The following is a 15,009-nucleotide window of genomic DNA, read 5'->3' as shown; positions in this document are numbered from 1 at the left end:
AAATAACAGGAAAAGTAGGTCAGTGGTGCTTATGACTCCTGCAAACCAGTGAATTTTCACTGAAAAGTATTGTCTAAGTGGCATAAAAAAAAAAAAAAAAACAAACCCTGGAACTTGCAAATTAGTAGACTATCATGCAAAAACTCTTTTTTAGGAAATTAGATAAATTGAACAAATACATTGAAGCATGCTCAATTAATGAGTGAGAAACTTTTCAGATAGTTTTGGAAAAAATAAGAGCCGAAACCAAGACTCAGGAATGTTTGTTAAGAGGTGAATTACTACTCACTTTTCCCTCTCCCCACCAGAAAATCTGGTATGTAATTCACAAACACTGATGGCTCACTGTTCATCCTCTAATTCCTTTTTGCTGATATATTTATTAGGTGGGTGACTGTCTTCCAACAGCAGTGCTTAATGACAAAGCTTGAACTCTACTCGTGACTTTAGCGCAGACTTTAGTCAGGCACAGAGTGGCTCACAAAGTGCTGGGAGCAGAACTGACTACATGAAATGCCCATTACATCTCTTAACTGAGCTGCGTTTATTGTCCAGGTGTAAAAAAAGAGGCAAAGGGCATTTTCATGTCTATTGTCCTCAAGGCGTATACAGAAAGAAAACTGCACTCTGTGCACAGTGCTCAGGATTATCAGTCTCTGCAGTGCTGGCAACATCCCAACAACTTGCATTTGCCTTAAATCCTGGCTATGCTCTGTGTGGCACCATAACACTCCTGAGTCAATAAATATTAATTCATATTCAAACTACATCAGTACAGAGTCTGCATGTCTAGTATTTAAGTAAGGGCAGTTTTTCAGTGGTTCCAATTATGTTGATTTGAGACATTCTGGACAAACTTGTATCTCATTCCACAGCATGATGTACCTAACCATGAGATTATATACATAAAGTGGGACCCAATAAGCCTTTACAGTTACATTGCAAGAGATGATGAAAAGTTGCTCTTTTTGTGGAATGAAAACTCAGAGGTGATGCAAATAAGAACAGGGAACATTTACAACACTGGACAGTGATTTATCACCTGGTTTTCATTCATTGTCCAAGATGTGAATCTAAGTCTGTACAAAAAATGGCACATGAAATTATCATAGACTATTTGCCCTGACACTGATGAAGTCTGTAATTAATTGTTAATCTCACCTTTAAACTGAATGAACTTCTGTGATGAATTAAGGTTTGGGCCACCTCAAACCAAAGATTTTTCATTCCTCATCCCACAATTAAGCCACAAAAACACCTAATTTCTGCTGCTGGTTCAGGCACTAGCTTCAGACAGTATTTTCTATAGGTATTTATCCCTTTTTATGCTGCCCAAGTCAGAGCATAACTGCAATAATGGAATTCCCTTTCAGAAAAAGAACATTTAATAAAAACTTTCTGTATCAAATAATTGGGTTCACCAACTGTGAAGTTAGGTCAGATGAAAAAAAACATATAAAGATTTTGTATTCCCTACAATGAGAATGATTCCTGTTATTGTACGAGTACTTCTAGACTTTTATTCAGAGACAAGTCACAAATTCAGGATGCTAAATAGGATGCGGCTGAGCAACTTGGTCTTCATTTTCCTTGAGATGTGAAAAAAATAGAAGAAACCATACACATTGCAATTTATGGAGCAATAAATGGACTGAATAGCGAAATAAACATCAGTAGAGAACATAAAAATGCCATGAAACATTTCCACCAAAATGGTTGAAGTCTCGCTTCCCTGACAAATCCACCAAGAGACATTTTCATTCCTCTCTATTTCTGTAAAACTAAGGATAGTCTGAACAAAGGGAAAAGAGATCATTAAGAGATTAAAAACAAAAGAAGTTTTAACTTTGCGCGTTACATGTCTTTCAGTGATGCTATTAGGGAAATTAATGAAACCCATTTTCTTTACTCTGGGGCTCTGGAAAAGTCATTAGATTGGAATGAATATATAACACTACATCAATCTAATTTCAAGAGAGGGAATCGGCAAACCAATGAACAGATGCAGCTTCAAAAAATTCACCTTAATGGCAGCAATGTAAGTTTCATGAGTTACAGTAGAAAACAAATTAAAAACAACACAAAGAGACAATGATGCAATGGAGCACAAACACTACAATTAAGTGCCTCTGTCTATTCAGCATCATCTTGACAATTAACAATGCCACTTTACTAATCTCAGTATTTGGCTCATCCTATTCATTTGAATGATACCCTCTCAGTGCACTCTTCCTCAGACAGAGATTGAAAGCATGTTCCTTTATATAGCAATGCATTTGGTGACTTTGAAATTTCACTAAGGAGGCAATTTTACAGAATATTAATTCGGGGGAGTGGAAAAAGGATTTCTTGTAGGGTTTTAAAAATGTAATTACTTTAAAATTGTACCTGCTTTAGAACAATTGAAACCTTAGCATACACTATCCCTCTTCTTAATGATGCATTTTTGTTCTTTTAATTAAGCTTTATTACTTGTATTTGCTTTAAGAGTCACTGTGATATCAAATGAAAAAATAAAATTGATGTATTAATACAAGAACCAGGAATAAATACTGGAGATATCTGTGAAACCAAGAAAATAAGAGAAACTGAAGATAGAGAACATGCCCAGGCATTTAGTTACCAACATAGGTAACTAAAGCTCTTGCTTGTTTCTGTAGTTTCACAAAGACCCTTGCTGATTTATAGAGGTTTTACATATCTCCTGCCTACACTGACACTTGAGAATGTTCACATTTTTCCTATAGAGGTTGCCCTTGGACAAATATTGCATGATGAAGAAAATGCTCCAGAATTTCCATACATACCAGTGGAACACAGTATTCCATGGTTATAATGGTGACTTATAGTGTTTTTTGCAAGCAGCTGCAAACATATACTGCATGGTCTGCAAAGTAGCCTGTAGGACCCCATAAACAGGATAGTCAGTTGTATCTCAAATCTGTGCTTGAAATAGTCCTATGCTTTGAACAGGAACTGACTTTTGACCAGGTGACCAAGTAAAGCAAAGCCAAATCCATATTCTCACTGTGCAACCACAAGCTTTCAGACATGGGCTTCAGACCAAGGTCTAGTACAGCACTCTACCCTGCCAACTTCTGCTTCCTTAGGAAGAATTACATGAGCTAAATTCCCATGTCTTGAAGTCAAATTCTGCCCTTTCATTCAAACCTTTAAAGAGATATACTCAGCTCTCCAGTTTAACTCCTTAGTCCTTGACAGGAGTCAAACAGGCAATTTGCATGGGCAGCATGTTCTCAGTACTAATGTCTAATATTTGTGTGAATACCTGCACAGAAGCACAAACATTCTTGATTCCTTTCTTGCTTTATCACAGCTCATTTTTGTAGCAAGCACATTTTAATGTACTTACTACACATTTTGTATTATTTCTCTTCTTTGTAATGTAGGATGGTCCATTTTCCAATGACAAGCCAAATACAGTCTGTCTAAAGCAGCCAAGAGCTCACTAAGAATATCAAACACAAAGTCAATGGTTCACTGGAATCTGATGCATGGAAATCTTCCGTGCAGAAACAACTTTTGCTGGTAGTGAGCAGCAGTGAATAATATCCAGTGCCAAGGATAGAGGCACAATGCTGATGCCATATCAACAGTAGCAGGCACTAAGATTTGTTGGCAGCTGGTAAACCTTAAGTGGGATGCTTGGATCTTCACAATGTGTGTAAAGGAGCACAGGGCTTGCATGCTGACCAAAATAATCACTGGTTCAGGGACTGTATCTGATACTGTCTAACAAGTGCCCTTGTTGAAAAATAAAAGACTCTGCGACCCAGCACCTCTGTGACAAATATTATATTCCCAACAATTCTCATCCATCTGCACTTAAGATTTAGTGTGACAGCTGACTGACTTGCCATAAGAAATAGGCTTAGAAACAATATGTGTTGCATCTTTTCACAAAAATACTGTATTTTCTGAAGTGGTACCTATCACTCCACTAAATTTAATGAACTGCAAAAATAACAGAGAAGATTTACAAGCTTATTGCTTTATTGCAACTGCAACAATGTTTTTGTAATCAACAAAACAACTATACTGTAAAAATATTTTATGTTTTTCCTGGTGGAAATTTATATAATATTTTATAAATGTCAAGAGAGGTAGGAAAAAACAAGTGAGGGGGAAAACCTGGAGGAAGTCTGGTCTATTTATTTATTTCGGTCTCTTGGCAGCTCTGTTCAAGAGACAGTGATGATATTTGTGAATAAATGGCATGACTTCAGAAATGAATAAATTTTTCCAAGTGAAGGAATATAAGAGGCTTGAGCAATTTGGTGGTAAAGAGGAGTTATTGTAATTGTGAAAGAAAAAAAAAACATCTGGTCTGTGCTTTAAGACATAGACTAGGGAGGGAAAAAGTTTACATTTTTAATAAAGTCTCTCAATGCAGCTTAGGTGGGTGCTTAAGAAGATTCTGAGTTGCACAGTGATGCTCTCTTACTCTTTCGCCAGCAGAAGTTTGTCTGGAATGTCACTGTCACCAGTGAAATGAAGAAAGCAGAGTTGTGGCAGTAATTACTTGCTGCACAAGGCACTGACAATTACTCCTCACTGGCAGTAAGCAAGGGGGCACTGGAGGAATTGTGATTCACTGAGGTGCCTTCTCTTTTCTGCATGTTCTGAATGTCCTGGATGCACCAGCACAATATTTTAAATGTGACTCAAACATACATTTGTTGTTTCCCTTCTGCTGAATTGAGGGTGTGGTTACACATCACTGTTTCACTGATGCAGCTTCAGGCTTTTGACAGAATATGTTTACTGCTGTGCCCCCTGTCCTGTGCACCCCCTTTTCCACACTTCTTCATGGTGGAAATAGTGATCCTACACTGATGTCACACCTGGCAGTGGGAGTGAGCTGCTGGCAGGAGATGGAGGAGCAGAACTATTCTTTTAACAGCCTCTTGGTACTATGAGTGCTGTAATGTGAAACTGTATCCTTAACCAGAGTACTTTCCTTTGGGATTACGCTCCTGCTCTAGCAATCAAATTCAGAGTGATGCAGGCAGGTAGAATCTGATGGAGTGAGATATCTGATGCAACAGGTTCACCCCAAATGAGTACTTTCAAACAAACTTCAACAATCAGTGTGACAGATATCAGTTCACAAACTGTTGTTTTTGCAGTTACCTTAGGAGATTGAAAACTGAATTTACTGTATCAACAAACCATGGTGTTAGGCACAATCCTCTGGATTGTTAGAAGAGAAAGAAATAGCATAAGCAGAAATTTTTAACATCTGGGTAGCAGAAAGATTTTGCAACAGCCACTGCTTTTAGAAATAATCTATTCTTTGCATTAGTCTTCACATAATAGCTACATATCAGACATATCCATAATTATAAACAGCTACACTAATGCAGCTCTGAGGCATTACATTACTAATTAACACCTTTATTTTGCCCTTTAAAATGAAGGCACTACTGTTTCAGTCCCTAAAAGAGACGAGTTTTTGAGAAAAGTTGGCTATTCCAGTGTACTTGAGTAACGTTTTGCTTCAGCTTCTATAGTAATTGTGTTTTGTCCTTTGTGGTAGTCCTTTACAGTAGACTCAGTTAATTTATTTTTGATTCATGCACCAAAATACCTGGTTTATTATTCCTTCACTTTCCCTGCAGTTTAGAGGTAGGTTTTCAACTGTGATACATAGTACCTGTCTTTTCTTTAACTCTTGAGCTGCTTGATTTTGGCTGTACCTTATCACAGCAGTGTGAATATTTTTGAAGAGTTTATCTTGAGAAAATTTGTCATAAATTTGCTATTTACCTAAGCTCATTTATAGTGGACAAAAAGTATGCATTTACCCAGAAAGATGCAGAATTTCACTGATTCTTTGCAAGTATGTTTTATTCAGACATATGATCAAGGCAGGACTTAGCTTAAGCTCCTTTCATTGTGGACCAATTTTCTCTGGATTAGCTACTTGTAAGAAGTGCAAACACTGGAAGTTACTACAGAACAGGTGACAACTTTCTATACAGCCTTTTTTTTTTTTTTCCTACATAACACAATTTTTTTTATGAATCTCATCCATGTTTCCAATAGACTTCTACTTATTCATCAATTTATCCCTGCCAATGAACACAAACACATATCTTTCGAAAGCACTGGATAGATCATGCCTTAAGAAGCCCTTCTCTTTCTCCTACTATACTGTATTTTAATACTCTGAACACCAGAGGATACGAGAAAACACCTGCATGAAAGATTCCACTCTTCTTGCATTGCTGAAGATATACCTTGGAAGCAAGGTTCCTACAGTGAAAGTGATTCAGGACCTAATATTTTGGTCTTTACAGTCTGGCCTTTAGATTTTGCTTTCAGTAATGAAAGTTATCCCAAATTATGAGATGGCCAGCAGAAATGGGGTGGTGAATTGGGCCATTTCTTTGGCTACAGATATTTCTTCACTCACCTTTACCTGTCCTGGGATTTCTGGGAAGAAGCAACAAACTACAGGCAATTAGTAATTAAAGTTACTAATATGAACATTTGTAAACATGACAGAATGAAGCTTGAATGCTTTCATCTTGTTAGCTTAAAATTAAGTGCTTAAGAATAGAGAGGCCTGTGTTTTTTGAAAATCAGATCTTGCAGCTCAAAAATTAAGACCTTTTTTTTTCCCCTGAAGATGGACTTGTTCAGCACTGTGGAGAAAAGCCTTCCTAATATTCAGATGAAACCTAGCAAAGAGGTGGCACTATATACCTTTCTCCTTGCTTTGCACACTTCCAGGAACCCTCTGAACTGTAAAACCTCTCTGTGCCTGCCTGTCAAAGTGTGTTGCCTTGTTACAACCCCTATCTGTTCCTTTACCTTGCAGTGAGCCCTCAGCCACAGGAAGTTCTGGAAGAGCCTGTGAGAAGCCCCTGAGGAAAAAAAAAAAAAAAAAAAAAAGAAGGAGGAAAAAAAAGGAGTATGACTTATGAATTTAAAAGAGAATTGCAGTTATTATCTCTTTAGGCCAAAATAACAATGTTAATGTCTGAGATCCCAAGAGCAGCACACTGACCTGAAACTGCCAGCCTCATTCTCACGTTCAATTACACACAACCTTATTTTCCTTATTTCCAGAGTAGGGACTATTCAGTATGCAGATGCATGAAGCAGCATAACACAGTATGAATAGACATGGGCTTAGACTCTGCTGTTTGTACTCATGATGATTAATATTGTACTAGAGCTGCGTGAAAAATGGATTTTTTTGTTTGTCAGCCAGCAAAGTAAACAAATGGGGAGAAATTTGGGACTGAATAAATATTCAGTTCCAGCCTTTTTTTCCCCTCCATTTTATCTATCTTTAAAAGAAAAATTTGTTTGAAGACAGAATTCATAAAGAAACACATTAAAGTATTCTGTGTGGAAAAAGACAAGAAATGGAAAATACTTTCTTCGTTTGTGAACTCAGTTTTCTCAGCCAGTCTGTACATTGAAATCAGTTAACACATTATTTAAACTGCAATTATCCTGTGATTTTTGGCGCCCTTTCATTGTTCAGTGGCCTGCCTTTCCCAGAGGCTCTCCTGGGACAGCTTCTCCCCTGTTGCTGCCTGCAAAGGTCTCCCAGCCCCCTGGTCCAAGATTTTGGGCATCCTGGGCCAGCTGGTGAAGCACCTGCTTCAGGCAGAGCAAATCAGCCAGCAGCCCCTGCCCCAGCAGCCTTGTGCTGCAACGGACACTGAGTGCATCAACAACCCCTTCTGGTTTAATTCTTCCTTAAATGTAACTCACTGTTACAGTCAATGTGGGACATCATCCACAGACCCTGCCAGTACCTGTCTCAGCATCCTCTCTGCTACACCATGTTCCTGAATTCTTCTGATCTATGTAAGGTGGCAGTCTAAAGTCCTTTTTACCCGGAATCTAAGTGCTTCTAGGTGTCACAGGTGTGTGTAGAGAAATACTTGCTTCAAATGTAGCATTGCTAACCTTTTGAAAAAGCAAAGAAATGAGCAAAGTCCTTCTTATCTCCACAGAACTTCTAGGTTTTGGATTCCCAGAGTTTGGTATCAAATTATTTTACAAGCTTGCTTAAAGACAACTTAGCTCATTTGGAAAAACATGAATTAAAAAAAAAAAAATAAAAAATAAGGAAAGATTATAAATAGAAACAAAGATAATAAAAAAGGCTGCTCTGACAAGACTGGCAACAAATATAGGTGAATAGGTCTTGAGCCCCTGTCATCTTTCCTCCTTGCTTCATTTCACAGCTCAGTGCACTACATCTTCTCATTTCACTGGTGTGAGGTGGCCATTTAAGGGTCATTTTGAACACAGTGTGCAGTTCTGGATATACCACCAATTAACAAAACACCTGCTCTAAACAACTGTGCTAATATGCTAGACACATCCTATGAGCATTCTATACAGCTCTCATGCTTCTAGCTGCCAGTATGTAGCCTGCTGATTGTAAATTTGTCTTTGCTGGACAATATAAGGGACAACGAGTTGCTGTTTACCTTGAGAGCAATCTGCTTACAACTCCAAACAACACTATAGGTTGCCAGGGACTCAAGTATGCATTTTGGAACAGAGTGAAGGACCATCTTTAGCTCAGGAAAGAAACATTGGCAATTTGGTCAGCTGTAAAACATAATCTGTATTAATTGGAACACTACCATCATTCAACAAGCATTATTTTGCACTGAGAGAAAATATTGTGTCCTCAAGAATTCTGCTAAATGAAAGATATCACAAGAACCAATAATGACATAAATAGTGAGAAATGGCTGGTGAAATCATTGCAGAAGGGCTGTTATCTCATCTAGCTCACCACATTTTATTCTCTACAAGATTTGATCCCCTTTGCACAAGCATATAGGATGTACCTTGCAACTTCTTCAGTGCTGTTTTGTGTAGCTCTCCTGAAGCAAATGGGAAAAAATGAGAGTGATAGTTTTTTATGCATGAGATGTTAAGCTTTGCACTTTTTTACTTCCTTTCTAATAATTTTTTATCTCATAGTGTTCACAGGTTTGGCCTTCTCATGTTTATCTCTTCTGTTACTTCATACTTTTGGGTTTACTTTCTATGCCATGTCTCTGAATTGAATCATTGAGTTGGTGTTCCTTATCACCGGAGATAAAATCTTCATTATTGCAAAATTAATTTTGTTCTACAATCTTAAAAATTTTATAGCTGGCTACATGCATAAACATATAAACACCAGACACCACTCCTGCTGATAATTCATAAGGTTTCATTGCAAATAAAGGCAAGCAAATATAGGCACAGCTGATGACACAGGATCACAGGGCTCTCTTAGGACTTCCTCCAGCCATCTGCTTCTTGACACAAAATATCTTCCCTTTATTTCTGAATACCCAAGTGAAGGAAATTATTGGCAAACAGCTCTGCTTTTGGTGCTTTCAAGATTCAAATATTTTGCTCTTACTGTTTTTTACTTGCCTCCCACCTCTCTAATCTGCTGTGCAGTGAAACATCACTAGTTTTTGATAATTCTACAGGGTGAGGAAATAGAGCACATGGTTGGTGATTACTGGAGATACCAGATAATGACAGATCTGCTGATCTTGTTTATTTCTACACATTCACCTTCATACATGTGACAGGACACTCACTCCAGCTTATACTAAGAAAAAGGAAAGATAAGGCACTCCAGGTTTGCCAAAAACCAGTGCTTTATTTACTAGAGAGACAAAGGAAACTGAGAGTGCCTTTGTAGGATGCTGGCCCTGACCACTTGCACTTCTTCCTATTGCTGTTTCCCTGCCCAGCTATGAGATGCAATGGAAGGTCTTGAAGGATCCTCTTCATTGCCCTGGCACACGTTGAGCACCATGGCTGCATGCCCTGTATGCCTTCAGTCTTTGCATATTTTTCTCTTTGATGGCCAAGCAGAGGAATTTATCAAATACATTATCCCTAAAGCAGACTGCCATTTTTTTTCCCATTGAGGAGTAACCAAACCCACTCTATTTCTGCACTGTAGAAAATATTCTTCCAAAACTTTGCATCTTGCTGATGAGATAGCAGATCTCTCTATCACAATCCTCTCCAAGAGCTTGGTATTGTCTTCACAGTCTGCTTATCCTTACAGAACATGTTTGACAAAAAATTTACAGCCTCTATCATCAATTGAGAGCTTGATACAAAGTACAACAATCTCAAATGTTCAAAAGATATTGCCATTCTAAGTAAAAAAGTGCAAAATTTTAATATGGGATTATATACTGAACATGCAACAAGCCTTCTTTATTAAAAAATAAACCACATACAACTAATGGTGGCAATAATGGCAAGTTGTCTTCTATAACAACCAGGTTTAATTGCTCATTCTGGCATGCTCCAGTACTCTATTAAACACAGATTACTCAGGACTGAATAAATGAATACAAAGTAAACTGGTCCACTGCTCTGCAGATTTCAGTGGAAGTAATGAATTACATAATTTCATGAAAATGCATAAAGGGCCAGGGAAGGTCAAGAGCTTGTTGTAGTTTGACATTGACCATTTTTATTCCAGTTTTCTTGAGTATAATATATCCTGGAAATGCCTTATTTCTTGTATGAGAGGTCATTCTATTTTACAGACTGAATTTTCTTTTCTAAACAAGAATTCTGTGTAATTCAGCTGGCAGGTTGTTTTTTTTTTTCAAATGTTTAAAAATTCTAGAGCCCATATTTTTTTGCTAAGACACTTATCAAGTGATTTTTTGTTGTTGCTCCTTAGGGTAGTGATTGATTTTCCTAAGAACACACAGCAGGAGACATACATCCACAAGCAAAGGGAGGGGGCATGGATTGTCTAACATTTGAATTGTTTATCTAATTTACTGTTCTCGCAGCACCTTGAGATCTCTAATAGAATATCCTATTTTGTTAGATAGCATGTAGTGACAGTAACAGTGCCAGCAAGACAAAACCATTGCACTACTGCTTTCAGAATGTACATATAAAAATTGCATTGAAAAATTATCAAGGATTTCTGGGTTGTGCTTTAAGAGATTTGGTTAGTGTATAAGAGAATGTCTAACAGAACAAACCCACAAACAAAAAAGGATACTGTGCATGTTATTGCCTTATGTCCTAATAAACCCTGCACAGCAATTAAATGGATAATGTTCTGTGAAAACACACGTTATATAAATATATACAAATGATTCACATGAATGGTGTGTGTTTTACTAAACCCATCAACCTTCTTGCTCAGTCCAAGGGACAAACTCTCATTTCCTGTAGTAGCCCAAATCTGTGATGGAATAGAAACAGTGTCCTTTTCCCTTTGCTCATGTTTTGACATTTCTGGAAGCCTATGCATTTGAAGGTTATTAAATTCCTGGAAAGTGGAAAAGTAAAACTGCTGCTAATGGCACTAATGTTCCCCAATGAAATATCTGCCCTTTAATGCATTTAGGAAAGTATTAAGAACTCTAGAATATGCCATGTAAAGTTTCCATGAGGCTGGAAGCAGGTCTCTCAGATAACCATTTACAGATGTATGCCAAATAAAATCAAGAGCTCAAACAGTTGCTTTGCCTGGGAATATGACTGTAAATTATGATTCAAAAGGCTTTTTCAAACTGTATATATAGGAATTGACCCAAGGCCTCTTAAAATCATCAAAGCCCATTACTGGCTATGACGACTCAATACCAAACATCTACTTATCTGGGAAAATCTCTGTCCTTTTCTATTTTATTTTTACCATTTGTATTTCAAGAGCATACCAAGGCCCTACACTGAAAGCCTACATTCCCTATCTCAGCTTCCCAATGTACACCCAGAGTCAGTGCCAGAGAACTTGGCACAGATTAGTTTGGCTCTTTGAAGACTTGATTTATCAAATATTCTCTCCATTTCTGTGAGAGAACACCCAGTAAGATTTGCCAGCATGAGGAGGGATGTTCACTCTGCCCTACTGCAAGAGATCATCTCTTTCCCTAAGGAAACACAAGGCTATACATTTTTGTAGCACAGACACCTCTTAAAAATATAGCCAGATGCATTTCAGGCTCCATGGCTCTCCAGAATGGAGAAGGCAACATTAAAGCCCAACAAACAGAGCACAGGTTAGCAAATGTCATGTCAAAACATGTTTGGATAAAAGGGATGATCACACAGCCACAGCAGCTAACTCTCGAGGCTCTCAGGCCTCAATCAATTCCTACCATTAGGGTTTAGGAGAAGGACTGAAGGAAGATTATACAGCACCTGCCTAAAACAGGAGGCCTTTGAAACTTCTGAAGCATTTGGCTGCTGATGGACCACATAAAACACAGTGTAAAACCCTGATGACAGTTCCAGTGCTGTGACAGGGAAGATGAGCCAGATGTGAAGCTGAAATTCGCTTTTGGTAGGTTTCATGCCACTGGACTTAATAAAGACACCACTGACATGTTTACTTTCCCTGCTAAAGATTTTACAGTGCCTCAAGGGATGTCAGTGAGTACACAAAGCCTTTCTTCAGGAAGTTATGTCAGTGTTCTGGATGCAAATTTATGGTAATTGCAATTGTTCATGTAAGTTGCCTCTTCTGCATCTGCCACTAGCCACTATAAGCACCCTTAGCAACTACTGGCAACTGCTGGATCTGCAGGTTATCCCAGGACACTGACACTGCTCCAAACTCTTTCTATAAGAGTCTATTTCTAAAAAAAATCCTCTCTCTTCCATAAAACTGTTTCTTTCACTCTTAATTGGTGAAACAAGATGCAACTCAAAACTGGATTACTTGTATGAACAAGTAATGTACAGCTTTATACTTGTGTGAACAAGTACAAAGCTGTATAGTGGAAAAAAAATCTGCAAGTGATCAAAAGCATTCCACTAGTCTGGCATCCCTAATCTAAAGGATTGAAGTTATGTCTTCCTTCCCTTTTATGATATATAATGTCATTTTTTTATTAATTATAATCTCCCATTGTGTAATTTTAAAGTGATTAATTACTTTATCCATACACAGTGGGCACACAAGCTCCAGTCATTAGCAGCACCATGTGTTCAGTTCATGCCACAAATCTTTAAATAGTATTTTGGTCTGCACATAATGTCAGTGGTGCCTATGGTGTCTTGTACAGACAGTTTTGGCAGTCCTTGATGGAAGACAGGCATTCTGCTCATTAATTTTCTAGCTGTTTATCAGTCATACTGTCAAGTCCCCATTATTTCAATTGTATGACTACAATAATTAGTGTCTTTAGACCTCCTTAGCCTTGCTCCAGGCTATGTGCTAACGTCTGCTGGGTTTAAAGTTTATTCCAAATGACTGTATGTTTATTTGTCTCCCAGGTGTTGTATTTTTAATCCTTATGGGGGTTTTCTACCCACTTCAAACAAGCTTGCAAAAAGTAACATGCTCAAAGGAGCAGAGCTTCCAACTGAGGAAGCTAATTAGGAATTATCTGACATTATTATATTCAGATTCAGTAGCTGAATGGCCTGGTAGCTGTGAAACAAATCACAGGGTATCTGGATGTTTAGAATATCAATTTGCTAAAGGTGTCTCACTGACACTCAGAATATATCTCTTCGTTTTTCACAATGTCATACCATTCTCAAACTGAGTATGTGTGTACCACAAAACTTATTTTCCATCCCTGCAAAATACACACCAAGACACCGACAGCAAACCACGATTACATCAGATTGAAAAGATAACCACCACAAACTCCAGTCTTACCTCTTTATGTTAACTATCAAAGTTAAGGTTGTCATAACCTGAACTCTGACTAAAAACTTTGGGCTGCATCCCTGCACAACACTGAGAACACGAGAGCAGGCTGAATTCCCATCCATTGCAAATTCTACATTTTGGGTGTTTCCACGGTAGGATCTCCTCCGTGGGAACAGCAAGATCAGGCAGTTGCGTGAGGCATCTCCTCCAGAGCCGCTCCAAACACCTCCTGCACTAGCAGCACCTGCCCCTGCTCCAGGCTCTGCCTTCTCAGCTGCACCCCAGCGTTTCCCGCAGCCCCTGCCAGCCCCTGCCCGCCAGGTGCCCGCAGGTGTCCCGCTCTCCTCAGCTTCAGCCGGAGCCACGGAGCCGAGCGCCCATCCCGCCCCGGCGCTGTCCCCGGGAGCACCGAGCGAGGGCACCCTGCAGCGCCGCGCACCGCAACGCCGCCATCGAGGCTCCTGCCGGCGTGCGAATGAGATGAGAATCTCCGGGGCGGGGATTCGGAGGAAAGCCCCACCGACATCCCAACATCCCAACATTCCGCCCCCGATATCCCGACATTCCCGACATCCCAGAGGCCCCGCGTGCTCCGGGAAGGGCCCCCAGAGGGCCCCTCACGGGGGCGGCAGCGCGCGACCGGCCCGCGCACGCTGGGGCCGTGCCCAGTGCCCAGTGTCCAGTGTCCAGTGCCCAGTATCCATAGCCCAGTGTCCAGTGCCCAGTGTCCAAAGCCCAGTGTCCAGAGCCCAATGCCCAGTGTCCAGTGCCCAGTATCCATAGCCCAGTGTCCAAAGCCCAGTGTCCAGTGCCCAGTATCCAAAGCCCAGTGTCCAGAGCCCAATGCCCAGTGTCCAGTGCCCAGTATCCATAGCCCAGTGTCCAAAGCCCAGTGTTTGGTGCCCAGTATCCACAGCCCAGTGTCCAGAGCCTAGTGCCCAGTGCACAGATCCCAGTGTTCAGTGTCCTTTGCCCAGTGTTTGGTGCCCGGTGTCTGGGGGTGCCCAGGGTCCTGGGGAGCGGCCATGAAGGACCTGAGGAAGAAGAAAGCACCTTGGAGCCCCCAGTCAGTACATCCGACCAGTTAAACCTGTCCACGGATGCGCAGGGAGCCCAGTGCTGTGGTAGGTAGGTGTGCCTGTTCTGCATGGAGCAAAACCTTGGAATTTTTCCAGGCATAGCCTTTCCAGGCGCCTCACCCCTGGCCTTACACGGGAGCAAGCCTGTGATTTTCTTTCCGTATCAACATTTCTCAAAATGTTCATAAGGAGCCCCTGGTCTGGGGCTGCACAGGCTGCCCCAGACAGCTTGTTCCACATTACATTTGGTGTTTTTACTTTGCAATGATT

Source organism: Vidua macroura, chromosome 7 (assembly GCF_024509145.1).
Source record: "Vidua macroura isolate BioBank_ID:100142 chromosome 7, ASM2450914v1, whole genome shotgun sequence".
Classification (NCBI taxonomy): Eukaryota; Metazoa; Chordata; class Aves; order Passeriformes; family Viduidae; genus Vidua; species Vidua macroura.
Note: the sequence above shows the minus strand (reverse complement) of the source record.